Source organism: Rana temporaria, chromosome 4, assembly GCF_905171775.1.
Source record: "Rana temporaria chromosome 4, aRanTem1.1, whole genome shotgun sequence".
In the NCBI taxonomy this organism is placed as follows: domain Eukaryota; kingdom Metazoa; phylum Chordata; class Amphibia; order Anura; family Ranidae; genus Rana; species Rana temporaria.
The window spans coordinates 33,901,610-33,915,827 of record NC_053492.1 but is presented as its reverse complement, the minus strand read 5'-3'; the positions used below and the strand labels follow the sequence as shown (position 1 = coordinate 33,915,827).

General features: G+C 46.7%; 1 long non-coding RNA gene across 1 annotated transcript; it reads left to right on the top strand.

Annotated features, from left to right (window-relative positions):
* Positions 1-5,784: 5,784 nt before the first annotated feature.
* Positions 5,785-11,876, top strand: LOC120935282. The gene is made up of 3 exons (XR_005748392.1): positions 5,785-5,839; positions 8,027-8,068; positions 11,600-11,876. It is a non-coding gene; the product is annotated as an uncharacterized LOC120935282 (long non-coding RNA).
* The last annotated feature ends 2,342 nt before the right edge of the window (positions 11,877-14,218 follow it).

Here is a 14,218-nt window from a genome sequence, read left to right as displayed (position 1 = left end):
ATTGCTAACACTTCAACTGCTGTCTTTTCAGTTGGTAGATTCTGCCCCCATTCCGTGAGTTTGTGGAATGTGCGGTACCTCAGTGACAAGTTCCCAAACGCCACTTTTTCTCAAGGAAGGCGATTCCGGCTCTCTACCGGCATGTGGAAGGCAATGTCCATGCCTTGCTTGACAGGGCGGTCAGTGGTAAGGTGCATCTTACTGCTGACTCATGGTCCAGCAGGCATGGACAGGGACGTTACCTATCTTTCACGGTGCATTGGGTGACTTTGCTGGCAGCTGGGAAGGATACAGGACAAGGTACAGTAGTGTTGGAGGTTGTTCCGCTACCACGCCTCCAAAATGCTACTACTGGTTGTGACACACCTCTCTCCTCCACCACCTCCTCTTCTTCCTCTGTGGCGTCTTCCTGTGCTGATGTGTCCTCGGAACCAGCGGTGCTCCGTAGGCATTCAAGGGGCTACACAGGTACGCAGGCAAAGAGATGCCATGCGGTGCTTGAGCTGGTGTGCTTGGGGGACAGGAGCCACACTGGGGCAGAGGTTCTGTCAGCTCTGCAGGGGCAGGCTCAGAGGTGGTTGACGCCATGCCAGCTTAAGCCAGGAATGGTGGTTTGCGACAATGGCACCAACCTCCTCTCCGCCCTGCGACAGGGACAACTGACCCATGTGCCCTGTTTTGCTCATGTCCTTAACTTGGTGGTGCAGCAGTTTTTGGGCAGGTACCCCGGGCTTACAGGATGTCCTGAAGCAGGCCAGGAAACTCTGTGTGCATTTTCAATGGTCATATAATGCCAGTGCTCGGTTGGCAGACCTCCAAAAGGAATACAACCTGCGCAGGAAAAGCCTAATCTGTGACATGCCCACCAGGTGTAACTCTACGTTGACCATGCTGCAGTGGCTGCAAACGCATCAATGACTATCTGTGCCAATATGGCAGCAGGACAGGGTCAGGGGAGCTTGGTTTTTTTCCCCACGCCAATGGGCCATGATCAGGGATGCATGCACTGTCCTGTCACTATTTGAGCAGGCCACAAGGATGGTGAGCAGTGACAGTGCATGCATCAGTGACATTGTCCCTCTTATCTACCTGTTGGAGCACACGCTGCGTGGAATAATGGACAGGGCCCTTGAGGCAGAACAGAGGATGGAAGAGGAGGACTTCCTTACCTCTCAAGGCCCCCTTTATCCCGACAGTGTTCCTGCTTGCCCGCCTATCATACAGTAAGAGGACAAGGAGGAGGAGGAGGAGGAGGAGGATGTGTCACCAAGGAGGTGGAGCCTAGCACTCAGCATCAGCAGCAGTCTTTAAGGGATCAATTACAGTCCCAAGAAGTCCATGGACTTGTACGTGGCTGGGACGAGGTGGCTGCGGATCCTGTCATCCTCAGTGACCCAGAGGACTTCGCACCGAATGCCTCAGCAAACCTACGATGTATGGCCTCCCTGATCCTGCGAAACCTGCGGATTCTCGCTATCAAGGAGAGGGATCATTACTGGCTGGCAACCCTCCTTGATCCACGTTACAAGGGTAAGCTTGCGGACCTTATCTTGCCGGCGCAGAGGGAGCAGAAGATAAAACAGCCCCAAGGTATGACCGGTTCCAGCAACCATCACCAGCGTCTGTTTTACATGGTGGGGGAATACCTAGGGGCAAGATCAGACTTGGACACCTTTCCCACTGAAAATCCTCTGGCTTACTGGGTCTTGAGGATGGATCACTGGCCAGAGCTTGCACAGTATGCAATTGAGCTACTGGCCTGTCCTGCATCCAGTGTTCTTTCGGAACGCACATTCAGTGCTGCTGGAGGCTTTGTAACCGATCACAGGGTGCGCCTCTCCACCGACTCGGTCGATCAACTGACCTTCATAAAAATGAATCAGGCTTGGATCACCACCAGCTACCAAGCACCTGATGCTGATGTAACTGAATAATTGTTTTTGAAACGTCAGATCCCTTCAAGACTGCCTATGCTGATGCTGAGTGACTATCCTGTTATGCTGAGTGACTATCCTTTTCCTCCTCAATGACCATGCTGATAGCTTGTAAGAAAATTTTTGGTTCTGGGCACTGCCAGCAGTGGCTAAGGCCCAATTTTTCTGCCCCTGTTTAACAGGGGCGTGTAATTAAAAATTGTGATGCAATACTTTGCAGCAGGGCTTATTACTTCGCTCCAACTAGAGTATCTGTGAGGGGTTTCAGTGTTGTGGCACCAACACCAGTGCCTAAGGCCTAATTTTTCTGCCCGTTTAACATGGGTGTGTAATTACAATTTTTAATGCAATATTTTGCAGCGGGCTCATTCCTGAGCTCCAACTAGAGTATCTGTGAGGGGTTGCAGTGTTGTGGCACCAGCACCAGTGCCTAAGGCCCAATTTTTCTGCCCCTGTTCAACCGGGGTGTGTAATTACAATTCTTGATCTAATATTTCACAGCAGGGCCCATTCCTGCGCCCACCAAGAGTAACAGTGAGGGCTTACAGTGTTGTGGCACCAGCACCACCAATGAAGGCCGAATTTTTTTGCCCCTGTTCAACAGGGGCATGTAATTACAATTCTTGATCTAATATTTCACAGCAGGGCGTTCCAGCGCCCACCAAGACTAACTGTGAGGGCTTACAGTGTTGAGGCAACACCAACATCTAGGGCCCAAATTTCTGCAGAGTATATACGGCAGGCCCCTACTTTCAAACATCCAACCTACAAACGACTCCAACTTGCAAACGGAAGGAGACAACAGGAAGTGAGAGGAAATCTACCCCTAGGAAGGGAAATTATTTTCTGTAAGGCCCCGTACACACGACCGAACATGTCTGCTGAAACTGGTCTGCGGACCAGTTTCAGCAGACATGTTCGGTCGTGTGTACGGCCGACCGGACAGGTTTCCAGCGGACATTTGTCCAGCCGACCGTTTTGCAGCATGCTAAGAAACATGTCCGCTGGAAGCCTGTCCGTCGGACATGTTCGGTCGTCTGTACAGACTCACCGGACATGTCCGATCGGCCGCCATCCCTCGCATGCATCGAAGTGATTCAACGCATGCGTGGAAGCTTTGAACTTCCAGGGCCACCCACGTCGCTGCGTATCGTTTACGCACGGATTTCTGTCTGATGGTGTGTACAACCATCAGACAGAAATCTCCGGGCGGACATGTCCGCTGACAACGGTCCGGCAGACCGTTTTCAGCGGACAGTCCGTCCGTCTGTACGAGGCCTAAGAGGTGTCTTCTCTCCACTGATGCTTTATCACATATCCTTGTTTCACAAAAAAAACAAATTTAAAAAAAAAACATTTGTCATTGGGACAGAAAGTGAGGTGCAATCATCTGAACAAATGTGCACAGACAGCAAAACAAATGTTACAGGGGTGATAACACTTCCCTATGTTTTCCAAAAAGCTTAAAAATTGATTTTATGGCTGGAGCTACACTTTAAAAAAGTACCAGTTCAAAATTACAAACAGATTCTACTTAACAACAAACCTACAGTCCCTGTCTTGTATGCACCGCCTGTATACTGCTGTTCAAAGTATATAGGGCCAAAGGGGCTGGTAATGACCTGGGGGGAGGGGGGGGGGCCCATGCTAATTTTCTCAATGATTTTAATCCATATTGCAGGGACCAGACATTACATTAAAGCCGCAAGCAGTTGTAAATGACTTTTTTCTTAGGCCTTGTACACACGACAGGATCTATCCGCTGAAAACGGTCCGGCGGACCGTTTCCAGCGGACAGATCCGCTGCGTCCGGCTGCCGGATTTCTATCTGATGGTTGTACACACCATCAGACAGAAATCCGCGCGTAAACAATATGCGGGGCGTGGCCACGCCGTCGCCGCGACGATGACGCGGCAACGTGGGCGGCCTTGTAGTTTAAAGCTTCCACGCATGCGTCGATTCAGTACGACGTATGCGGGGGATGGCGGTCGGTCGGACGTGTCCGGTGAGTCTGTACAGACGACCGAACACGTCCGACAATTGTCCGCTCGGGCCTACACACGACCGGATCGGTCCGGCGGACCAGTTCCAGCGGATAGATCCGGTCGTGTGTACGGGGCCTTATAGTAATGTCTCTTGTGCAGGAACAGTTCTAAACACTGAAATCATGTGCCACTTCACAGGCATACTATAGACACCCAGCAGGTACGATATTCAAAAAAAAAAATTCTCACTTTAAACATCATTAAAATCACTGCTCCCAAAAAAACTTCACTTTTCAAAACTTTTTTTTGCATTGATACATGTTCCCTGGGACAAGACTCGGGTCCCCAAACCTGTTTTAGGACAATAACTTGCATATTAGCCTTTAAAATTAGCACTTTCATTTCAAACGTTCGAGTCCCATAGACTTCAATGGGGTTCTAAAGTTTGCGTGAACGTTCGGTCCGTTCGAAGGTTCTGCTCATCCCTAGTTCTCAAAGATATGTCATTGTATTCCACTTAAGAAGTTGCCTACATCCAAATAACTGGCATCCATTTTTGCTCGGGTTAGCTTTCTTTTACATGGGCTACCTAAAGTTATCATCTCAGAAAGGGGTAGCCAGTTCGTGTCCAGGTTTTGGCGAGCCTTTTGTGCACAGTTGGGAATTCAGCTTTCCTTCTCCTTGGCGTTTCACCTGCAGTCCAATGGAGCCACAGAACTAGCCAACAAAGCCAAAGGAAAGTTTCTACGTTGCTATATTTCTGACCACCATAACAACTGGTCAGACCTCTTACCTTGGGCGGAGTTTGCTCACAATAGTGCCAATAGTGCCATCAATGCCGCTTCCCAATTGTCTCAGTTTATGGTGAATTATGGGTTCCAGACATCCATGTTGCCTGACACATTTTATTCCTCAAAGAATTCCTGCGTTAGGGGAACATCTGTGTGATCTCTGTTCCACTTGGGTGCAGGTCCAAGAGTCCTTGCGATGTGCCAGTGATAGGCAAGACTCCATGGTTTAAGTTGAGAACCATGAGGAGCATGAGATACAATCTATCATTGACTCCCATTAGTCTCATGAACGCATACAGTACCTTGTTCGCTAAAGAGCTTACGGTCTGGAGGAACGCTTGGGTCTCATCCTCGGACGTACATGCTCCTGCCCCCCTTCGTACTTTCCATATTCATTTTCCCCTCAAACCTAGTGCCTCAGAGGCGGATGGGTCGTTGAGGAGGGGGTACTGTCAAGGCTGTTGGATAATTGTCAGCACTCATAGTTCCACAGTGGCTCACCTGGCTATCATTAACTGTTCGTCAGTCCTGCCTACAGCCAGCCCCTTATGGCTATTTTAAACTGCCTTGGTCATTTTTTTCATGTTTTCGCCTGGTCAACATATCTGGAGTGTCTCTGCTATGTTAAGACTTTGCCTGGCTGACATCCCTTCTGGTTCCTGATCCTGTTTCTTCTGCTTCCAACTATGCTGGTTTCTGGTCTCCTGATTACTGGCTCATCTGATTACTCGTTTTAGCTTCCGATCCCTGGCTATGTTTTCACTGTGTTTACTATCTGTACCATTATTACCATTACATTAAAGGTGTCATTTTTTTACTGCATTTTCTGTCTCAGTCTGATTCATGGATCTGGGGAGAGATGGAAGAAGAAAAGGAGAAAATGAGAGGGAGAATGATGGCAAGAAAAAAGAGGAGATGGGAGGAAAGGGAAACATGATAGAATACATAAACATTTGTTGTTATAATATTTACTAATATAGATATTGAGAAAAAGAAATGGATGTGTTACAGATGTTTGATAAACAGGTCCATAGATAATCACTTTTATTTTTTATTTTTACATTTTATTTTTCAGGTGATTCAAGCTCTAAAAGATATTTTCAAGAAAAAAACTCCCTAAACAGTCTGGTAAGGAAGATTACAAACCAGAACCTTCTTCTTACTTTGTTCTATTGAAATTAACCACAATTGTATAGTATTATTAGTTCACACTTATGCAAACTGGATGTGAACATTTAGGGAACAAATTAAAGCGGAGCTCCACCCAAGAGGAGAAGCTCCACATGTTTGCCTCCTCCCCCCCTCCGCTGCCACATTTAGCACTTTGGGGGGAGCAGGGAGCTGGTACCTGTTTTTGACAGATACCCATCTCCACTGCCTTCTCCTGGGCAAAAATGTTTCCATGGGTCCAATCAATATTAAAGACAGCCCTGAAAACAATAGTAGCTTTCATACATAAGGAAGCAGAGCAGTATCCGATCTGTCAAACTGATGACTCAGTCATGTAGATTACACAGGGAGAACGAGTCAGGCATGGTGCTCTGTTTATCAGGAGCACACACGGCTCCTGATACTGAGCAGGCAGTTCTCACACTGACAGGCTATTTATCACCTCCCCAGACACTTTCTGGAAATTCCTCTCCAGAGATTGGCCAATCCATGATAAATATTCAGGCTGGCCATTTGAATCTCCCTACCTATGTTCTAGAAGCTTCTTCCAGAGCTTCATCCCTACTACCTTGACAACAGAAAGAGACAAAAACAAAATTTGCCTAACATCCTACACTAGAAAGTAGGGTTGTCCCGATACCGATACTAGTATCGGTATCGAGACCGATACCGAGTATTTGCGGGAGTACTTGTACTCCCGCAAATACCGCCGATGCCTAAATAGAATACTCAGCCCCCCCACCGCCGCCCGTCGCTACACCGCATCCCGCCGGCCGCATTGGTTAATACGAGCGGGGAACATTACAGCTTTCATTTGAATAGCTGTAATGTTCCCGCCGCGCCGCGTATAGACACTCCCCCTTGCTCGGGTGATCTGTCCAATCCCGAGCAAGGGGGAGTGTCTATATGCAGCGCGGCGCGAATCATTTAAATGAAAGCGTAATGTTCCCCGCCCATATTAGCGGCGCGGCAGCATGCAGGTAAGGGGGGGGGCATGGCTGCTTATGGGGGGACATGGCTGCTTATGGGGGGACATGGCTGCATATGGGGGGACATGGCTGCATATGGGGGGACATGGCTGCATATGGGGGGACATGGCTGCATATGGGGGGGACATGGCTGCATGTGTGGGGACATGGCGGCATCTGTGGGGGGACATGGCGGCATCTGTGGGGGGACATGGCTGCATATGTGGGGGGACATGGCTGCATATGGGGGGGACATGGCTGAATATGGGGGGGACATGGCTGCATCTGTGGGGGGACATGGCTGCATCTGTGGGGGGACATGGCTGCATTTGGGGACACATTTAAAAAAAAGTATCGGTATTCGGTATCGGCGAGTACTTGAAAAAAAGTAGCGGTACTTGTACTCGGTCCTAAAAAAGTGGTATCGGGACAACCCTACTAGAAAGGTACTCCATCTGTATGGGATCTTCAAGTTAATCTTTGGAAACAAAATAAAGGTATATAGAATGATAGTTTCTATGAAAATCAGTACAATAAAATTTTAAGGCATGGGTGCTCAACCTCCAGCTCTCGCAGAACTACAATTCCTATGAGGCATTGCACACTGCTGACAGTTACAAGCATGACTCTCAAAGGCAGTGGCATGATGGGACTTGTAGTTCTGCAACAACTGGAGGGTAGAGCGATTTTTAAAAAAAAACTTGATTCACGATTCGAATCAAGTTTTTTTTTCAGATGGACACCGCGCCGGTCCAAAGAAGCTTCGGGCTGCGGCCTAGTCCACTGCGATCCTGGGAAAAGGACAAGGCCGAAGCCGCGGCCTTGCCTAAAAAATCCTGCCCGCAGCTCGACGCAATCCTGGCAAAAGACCGTGGCTTCGGCCTAGTCCACATCGTCCGGCCTCACAGCCTTCTCCCAGAACCGCGGCGAGCTGCGGGCAGGATTTTTTAGGCGGGGCGTGGCTTCGGCCTAGTCCACGGAGCGCCAGTCCTATGGAAAAAAAATCGATTTGGTCAAAATCTGAATCGATTTGACCTTGCAACTCGATTCACGATTCAAATCAATTTTTTCCCCAGCCCTACAGGAGGGCCACAGGTTGAGCACCCATGTTTTAAGGGGTTAGTACTACCAGATGAGACTTGCTATCCACTTATTCAAACTATTTTTCTTTTTTAAGGGAGAAACAAAGAACAGCACTACCTGAACCAAGTTTTATACGGTAAGTAACGTTTGATCGTTTTGACATCTTTAACCCCTTTGCCTACTGGAACATTATATAAGTATAAAATACGATGCATTGATTAGTAAGCAGATACCAAACATGTCAAGAGGTAAAATTGCACACGCCTGTGAAACGGCAACAAACTACAGTACCTAAAACTGTCCATAAGCAATGCGTTAAAAGCCTTTACAGGTTATCAGTTTAGAGTTGAATGTGTGGATGGCACTACAATTTTTTCTTCACTCTGACGTTCATGGTGATACCTCACGTGTGGTGCAATCACGATTTCCATATGCGTGCATGTTTGCATCTACATTATCTCTCAAAGGTAAGTGCACTCCTCACATTTTTGTAAATATTTTATAATATCTTTTCATGTGACAACACTGAAGAAATTACACTTTGCTACAATGTAAAGTAGTGAGTGTACAGCTTGTATAACAGTGTAAATTTGCTGTCCCCTCAAAATAACTCAACACACAGGCAATAATGTCTAAACCACTGGCAACAAAAGTGAGTACACCCCTAAGTGAAAATGTCCAAATTGGGCCCAAAGTGTCAATATTTTGTGTGGCCACCATTATTTTCCAGCACTGCCTTAACCCTCTTGGTCATGGAGTTCACCAGAGCTTCACAGGTTGCCAATGGAGTGCTCTTCCATGACGACATCACGGAGCTGGTGGATGTTAGAGACCTTGTGCTCCTCCACCTTCTGTTTGAGGATGCCACACAGATACTAAATAGGGTTTAGTCTGCAGTAATGCTTGGCCAGTCCATCACCTTTACCCTCAGCTTCTTTAGCAAGGCAGTGGTCGTCTTGGAGGTGTGTTTGGGGTCGTCATGTTGGAATACTGCCCAACGGCCCAGTCTCTGAAGGGAGGGAATCATGCTCTGCTCGTCACAGTACATGTTGCCATTCATTGTTCCCTCAATGAACTGTGATATAAATAAACAATAGTTTAAAGTACTAATGCGCTACCAAAGTGTTCAACCAAAAAATATAAATAATAATATTAAAGTGCTAGCTAAAGTGTAAACAGAAGCTAAACTCCTATAGTTTTACCAGCACCCGTGTGTATAAATATTGAAGTAACGCTTGTTAATCTAGTGGTAATGTATTAAATTAATAAAATATATAAATCTAATAAAAATACAATGTTAAATGCAACAACAGCAAATAATCCAGAAAGTACTCAAAGTCTGTGTAAATATAGTGTGAAATTTGATAAAAATATACATGAACTATATAAGCAAGTCCATGCATAAAGTGTTCATAAAAAAGTGCATCCACGAAAGTATCTGATAACCTGGAAAAAAGTATGTGTATATAATCAGTCTTTAACACAGCAATTGTTAAAGATGTAAACAAGATGGGGAGAGGGATGGATAAGGGAGTCCAGGTATGTCAGACTATACAAGCATCACAGAAATAGTCCTTGTATCCTCACCCCGATAGTACCAGCCTCTCACCTCATCGGTGGACCCCTGTGGGTCTAGTGGTGCATCAAGTCGTAGTACACAGCAGACAATGGTGGCTCCTATCTCCTTGGTAACTCCTGGACAACGGTCAGCTGCAGCTATGTCTCCAATCTTAACCACTTAAGTCCCGGACCAATATGCAGGTTAAGGACTTTGCCCCTTTTTGTGATTCGGCACTGCCTCGCTTAAAATGACAATTGCGTGGTCGTGCGACGTGGCTCCCAAACAAAATTGGCGTCCTTTTTTTCCCACAAATAGAGCTTTCTTTTGGTGGTATTTGATCACCTCTGCGTTTTTTTTTGCGCTATAAACAAAAATAGAGCGACAATTTTGAAAAAAAATCTATTTTTTTAACTTTTTGCTATAATAAATATCCCCAAAAACACAATATTTTTCCTCAGTTTAGGCCGATACGTATTTGTCTTATTTTTGTTAAAAAAAAATCGCAATAAGCGTTTAACGACTGGTTTGCGCAAAATTTATAGCGTTTACAAAATAGGGGATAGTTTTATGGCATTTTTATTAATATATTTTTTTTTTACTACTAATGGCGGCGATCAGCGATTTTTTTCATGATTGCGACATTATGGCAGACACATCAGACAATTTTTGGCACATTTTTGGGACCATTTTCACAGCAAAAAGTACTATAAAAATGCATTGATTACTGTGAAAATTACAATTGCAGTTTAGGAGTTAACCACTAGGGGGCGCTGTAGGGGTTAAGGGTGACATCATATGTGTTTCTAACTGTAGGGGGGCAGGGCTGGACATGTGATATCATTGATCGTCTTTCCCTATATCAGGGAACAGACGAACAATGACAGCGCCACTGTGAAGAACGGAGAAGGTGTGTTTACACACACCTCTCCCCGTTCTTCAGCTCCTGTGACCGATCGCGGGACACCGGCGGCGATCGGGTCCACGGGTTCCACGGCCGTGGTCACGGAGCTTCGGACCGGGTCGCGTGTGCCCGCCGGCGGTGTCACCGCGCGACCCACGGCTGGGCTCTTAAAGGCGACGTACCTGTACTTGCCTGTGCCCAGCCATGCCATTCTGCCGACGTATATGTGCAGGAGGCGGTCCTTAAGTGGATAAGGGAAACAGCCTCTAATTCCTCCTTAGGTTTCAGGCTTTCAGGAGTGTCTTCCTCTTATGTTGAGTTATTTTGAGGGGACAGCACTCTTATACAAGCTGTACCCTCACTACTTTACATTGCAGCTAGGTGTAATTTGTCACATGAAAAAATATAATAAAATGCGAGGGGTGTACTCACTTTTGTGAAATACTGTACATGCGAGTTTAGGGGTACGGGGGTGCTTTAAAATGTTTCTTATTATTTCTATTTATTGTATTAATTTTTTTGACACTTTTTCAATTTTTCAAATGTAACTTTCACAAGGGTTGAGCAAGCTGTTTGCCCCCCACCCCCCAAAAGAAAAAATACACCAGCTGCCACTGAGAGTGCGGGAACTGCGGCGGGAGGGGGCCTCTTCTGAGTGCTGTAAAAGTGATCAGGCGGCTATAAAGCTGCTCAGATCACTTTTATTGGAAAGCCAGGAAACTAGCATTCTCAAAAGTAGGTCAATGATGGCAGTAACCTCCTTCCCCCACCAGTTTCTCATTTAGCCTCCAGGAGTAAATACCAGATACATCTAGGTATGAAGGAATGGAGGATCACTTTATTCCCCCCACCCCCTTCTTCTCATGGGACAGTGCTGGTTTTCAGTGATTGGCCAGCATTGTTGCATGGGGTTTGAAAGAGTCCTTAGCCTTGTGTAAGCTCCAGTTTATTTGACTCAGAACTTACCCAGGCCTATCTTTCTGGTGGCTGGAGGAGCAAAGGAGAGGTGACTGAGTGCAGCCGGAGAGGGGGGAATTAAAGTGAACCTGTTGATTTTTCAGGCATCAGCAAAGCACAGGTTTGTGTCAGAACATAAAATTACCACACAAAGCGACAGAAACCTGAAGTATATACCAAAATGTAACAAATGTTGGTAGTAGTAGTAAAATCATATAAATTATAACCAGCCTTTGTTTTCCTTGTAGCTGTCTATAAGAATCCTGACTGCACTGCCTGTCATACAGATAGCCACAAGAGACTACAGCTGCCGATATGTATATATAACACAACCATTAATATATGGTGCAGCAAGTAACAACTGTGAAAAAAACGGAAATTTTTTATGCTCATATCCCATATAAGGATTTTGCCTTTTATAATTTTCATGGCCATCTTCTGGATTACTGGGATAAATTAACCAAGAACAAGATCTTGAGAGATGTTACTTATGCCGCGTACACACGATCATTTTTCAGCATGAAAAAAAAAACCGTTGTTTTTCATCATGTCCAAAAAACAAAGTTTTCCCAACTTCTTTATTAAAACGACGTTGCCTACACACCATCGTTTTAAAAAAATGATCTAGCAAAGCGCGGTGACGTACAACACGTACAACAGCACTATAAAGGGGATGTTCCATTCGCCTTTGGGCTGCTTTAGCTGATTCCGTGTTAGTAAAAGACGATTCACGCTTTTCGGTCTGTTACAGCGTGATGAATGTGCTTACTCTATTATGGTAAAACAGAAAAGAAGAGAAAATACCGCGCTCCCTAATGGTGATTAAACACAATACAAATAAGTGACATACTGAAAATGCATCTAACTTGGCAGTAAATGCAATATTATGAATATAAAGCAGCAGTAAAAAAATTGTGCGACAACACAAATGATAAAGCAAAAGAAAATACGAAAACTGCGCTGTAAACCAACATAAAAATAAAAACTGTGGAAATTATCTTAAATATAAACAATGTAAAGACCACACTAAGGGCCTAATCCACAAAGCAGATGCGCCGACTTAACTCGAGATACGCGGCTTAATTAAAATTTACACGGCGCGTATCTTTGCGCATCTGATCCTTAAAATGAGATACGCCTTAAAATCATTTTTTTCCGTCCTACCTAAAATAATTACACCAGCGCTTTTTCGTGCGCAAATTACGCTAGACACGCCGCTGTTTTGATAGGCAAAGATGCAAATGAGGGAGATAGGGCGATCCACAAAATTAAGTGTGTGCGCCGTAGATTACGCCCTGTGCGCTTCTGTTAGTTTCAATGTGTAAATTGACACTTTATAAAAGCAGCCCTAACTTTACACATGCCGTGTAAAGGTCAGCTAAAGCAACACCATTAAGGAAGATCTGAGCACACACACTTGCAGGACAACAATCTGTATGCCAACATGCCAGGGGCATCCATGCGCATAGCTAGACTAGTGACTTCAGTGACCGAGGGAACCCCCACTTCTGAGGGAACAGCAGTCAGGAGACGCCTCGCAGAATGCATCTTTGCACAGTAAACACACACATTAATTATGTCACAATGAGAATGCATGCATGCACACCCACTGTGGTCCCTAGCACAGACACATCACATGCACATCTATTTGGATTAGATCCAAGAACCCCCCCCCGGGAATTGGGAGCAGTAACGCCGCCCGTCTTCAGGTCCCACAAACATGTGATGACCGCCAATGAGTTTGTGGCCCCATCACTGAGTGACTCCTTCATTGCAACCAGGCTGTGCTCCATCTGGGTCAGAGTCTCTTTTATCTGACCCAGATGGCGGGTCTGCCGGGCATTGTCCCTCTGCAGACTGCCCGGCAGACGCTCGGCCACCCCCCTGGTCTCCTGGGTCGCCATCCTGCCTGCCCCTGAGGCTTGTGGCCTGGGAGGAGGGGAGAGAGTGACCCTTGTGGGTTGCGGCCTGTTGGGGGAGAAGTGGGAGGGGCCACCCCTGATGGTGGCCTGACTGCTGCCAGCCTCTGGGGTAGCCTCAGGGGTAGCCTCAAGGGTAGCCTCAAGGGTAGCCTCAAGGGTCATCATATCCGAGGCCAAAAGGACTTCTCTGCCAATCTGCAGATCTTCTTCCTCCACCCCCTCATCCTCCTCCCCCTCAACCTCCTCATGAGGGGAGGTTTGGCCACTCCCCTCCCCTGGGGACTCCTGCCCTTCTTGGGACTCATCAGCAGCCTCTTGTCCTTGGGGTGGTGCAGCAGCCTGGCCTGATGGCCCAGCAACCTCCTGGTCATCTGTGGAGAACACAAAACAATCACAGGTTTGAGGATCCACACACTTGGCACATCTTCCCTTCCCCCACCCACACATGCTAATCACCAGATAGAAAAACCAAAAACGTACCTGGCCTCACAGCAACATCTGACTGATATCCACGCAGGCCCACCACCTGCTCTGGCTGGAAACACCGGGCCACTGCCCATTCCTCCTCACTGAGCCTGATGGGGCAGGCTGGGCCTCCTCCAGTGCCCGTGGTATGGGCATTGATCTTTGCCACCTTGTTACGGACCACGCTCTTTAGATCGTTAATCTTTTTTTGGATGCCAGCGGGGGTCCTCGTCTCCCCCCCCCCTGCCGCATTGATCTGATCCGTAATCTTTTTTAGAATCGCCTTCCTTTGGGCCGGGGAGGTGTTCCGGCTATCAGGGCAATGTAAATAACGCCCATATAGGACGATGGCCCGAGCAAGAATTTGCTTCTCTACCTGATTAAAATTGAGCTTCCTGCGCTTGGGTGCCATCACAGACACCACTCAGCAACAAGAAGAAACTCACAGGACAAACAAACAAAAATACACACACAACAAAC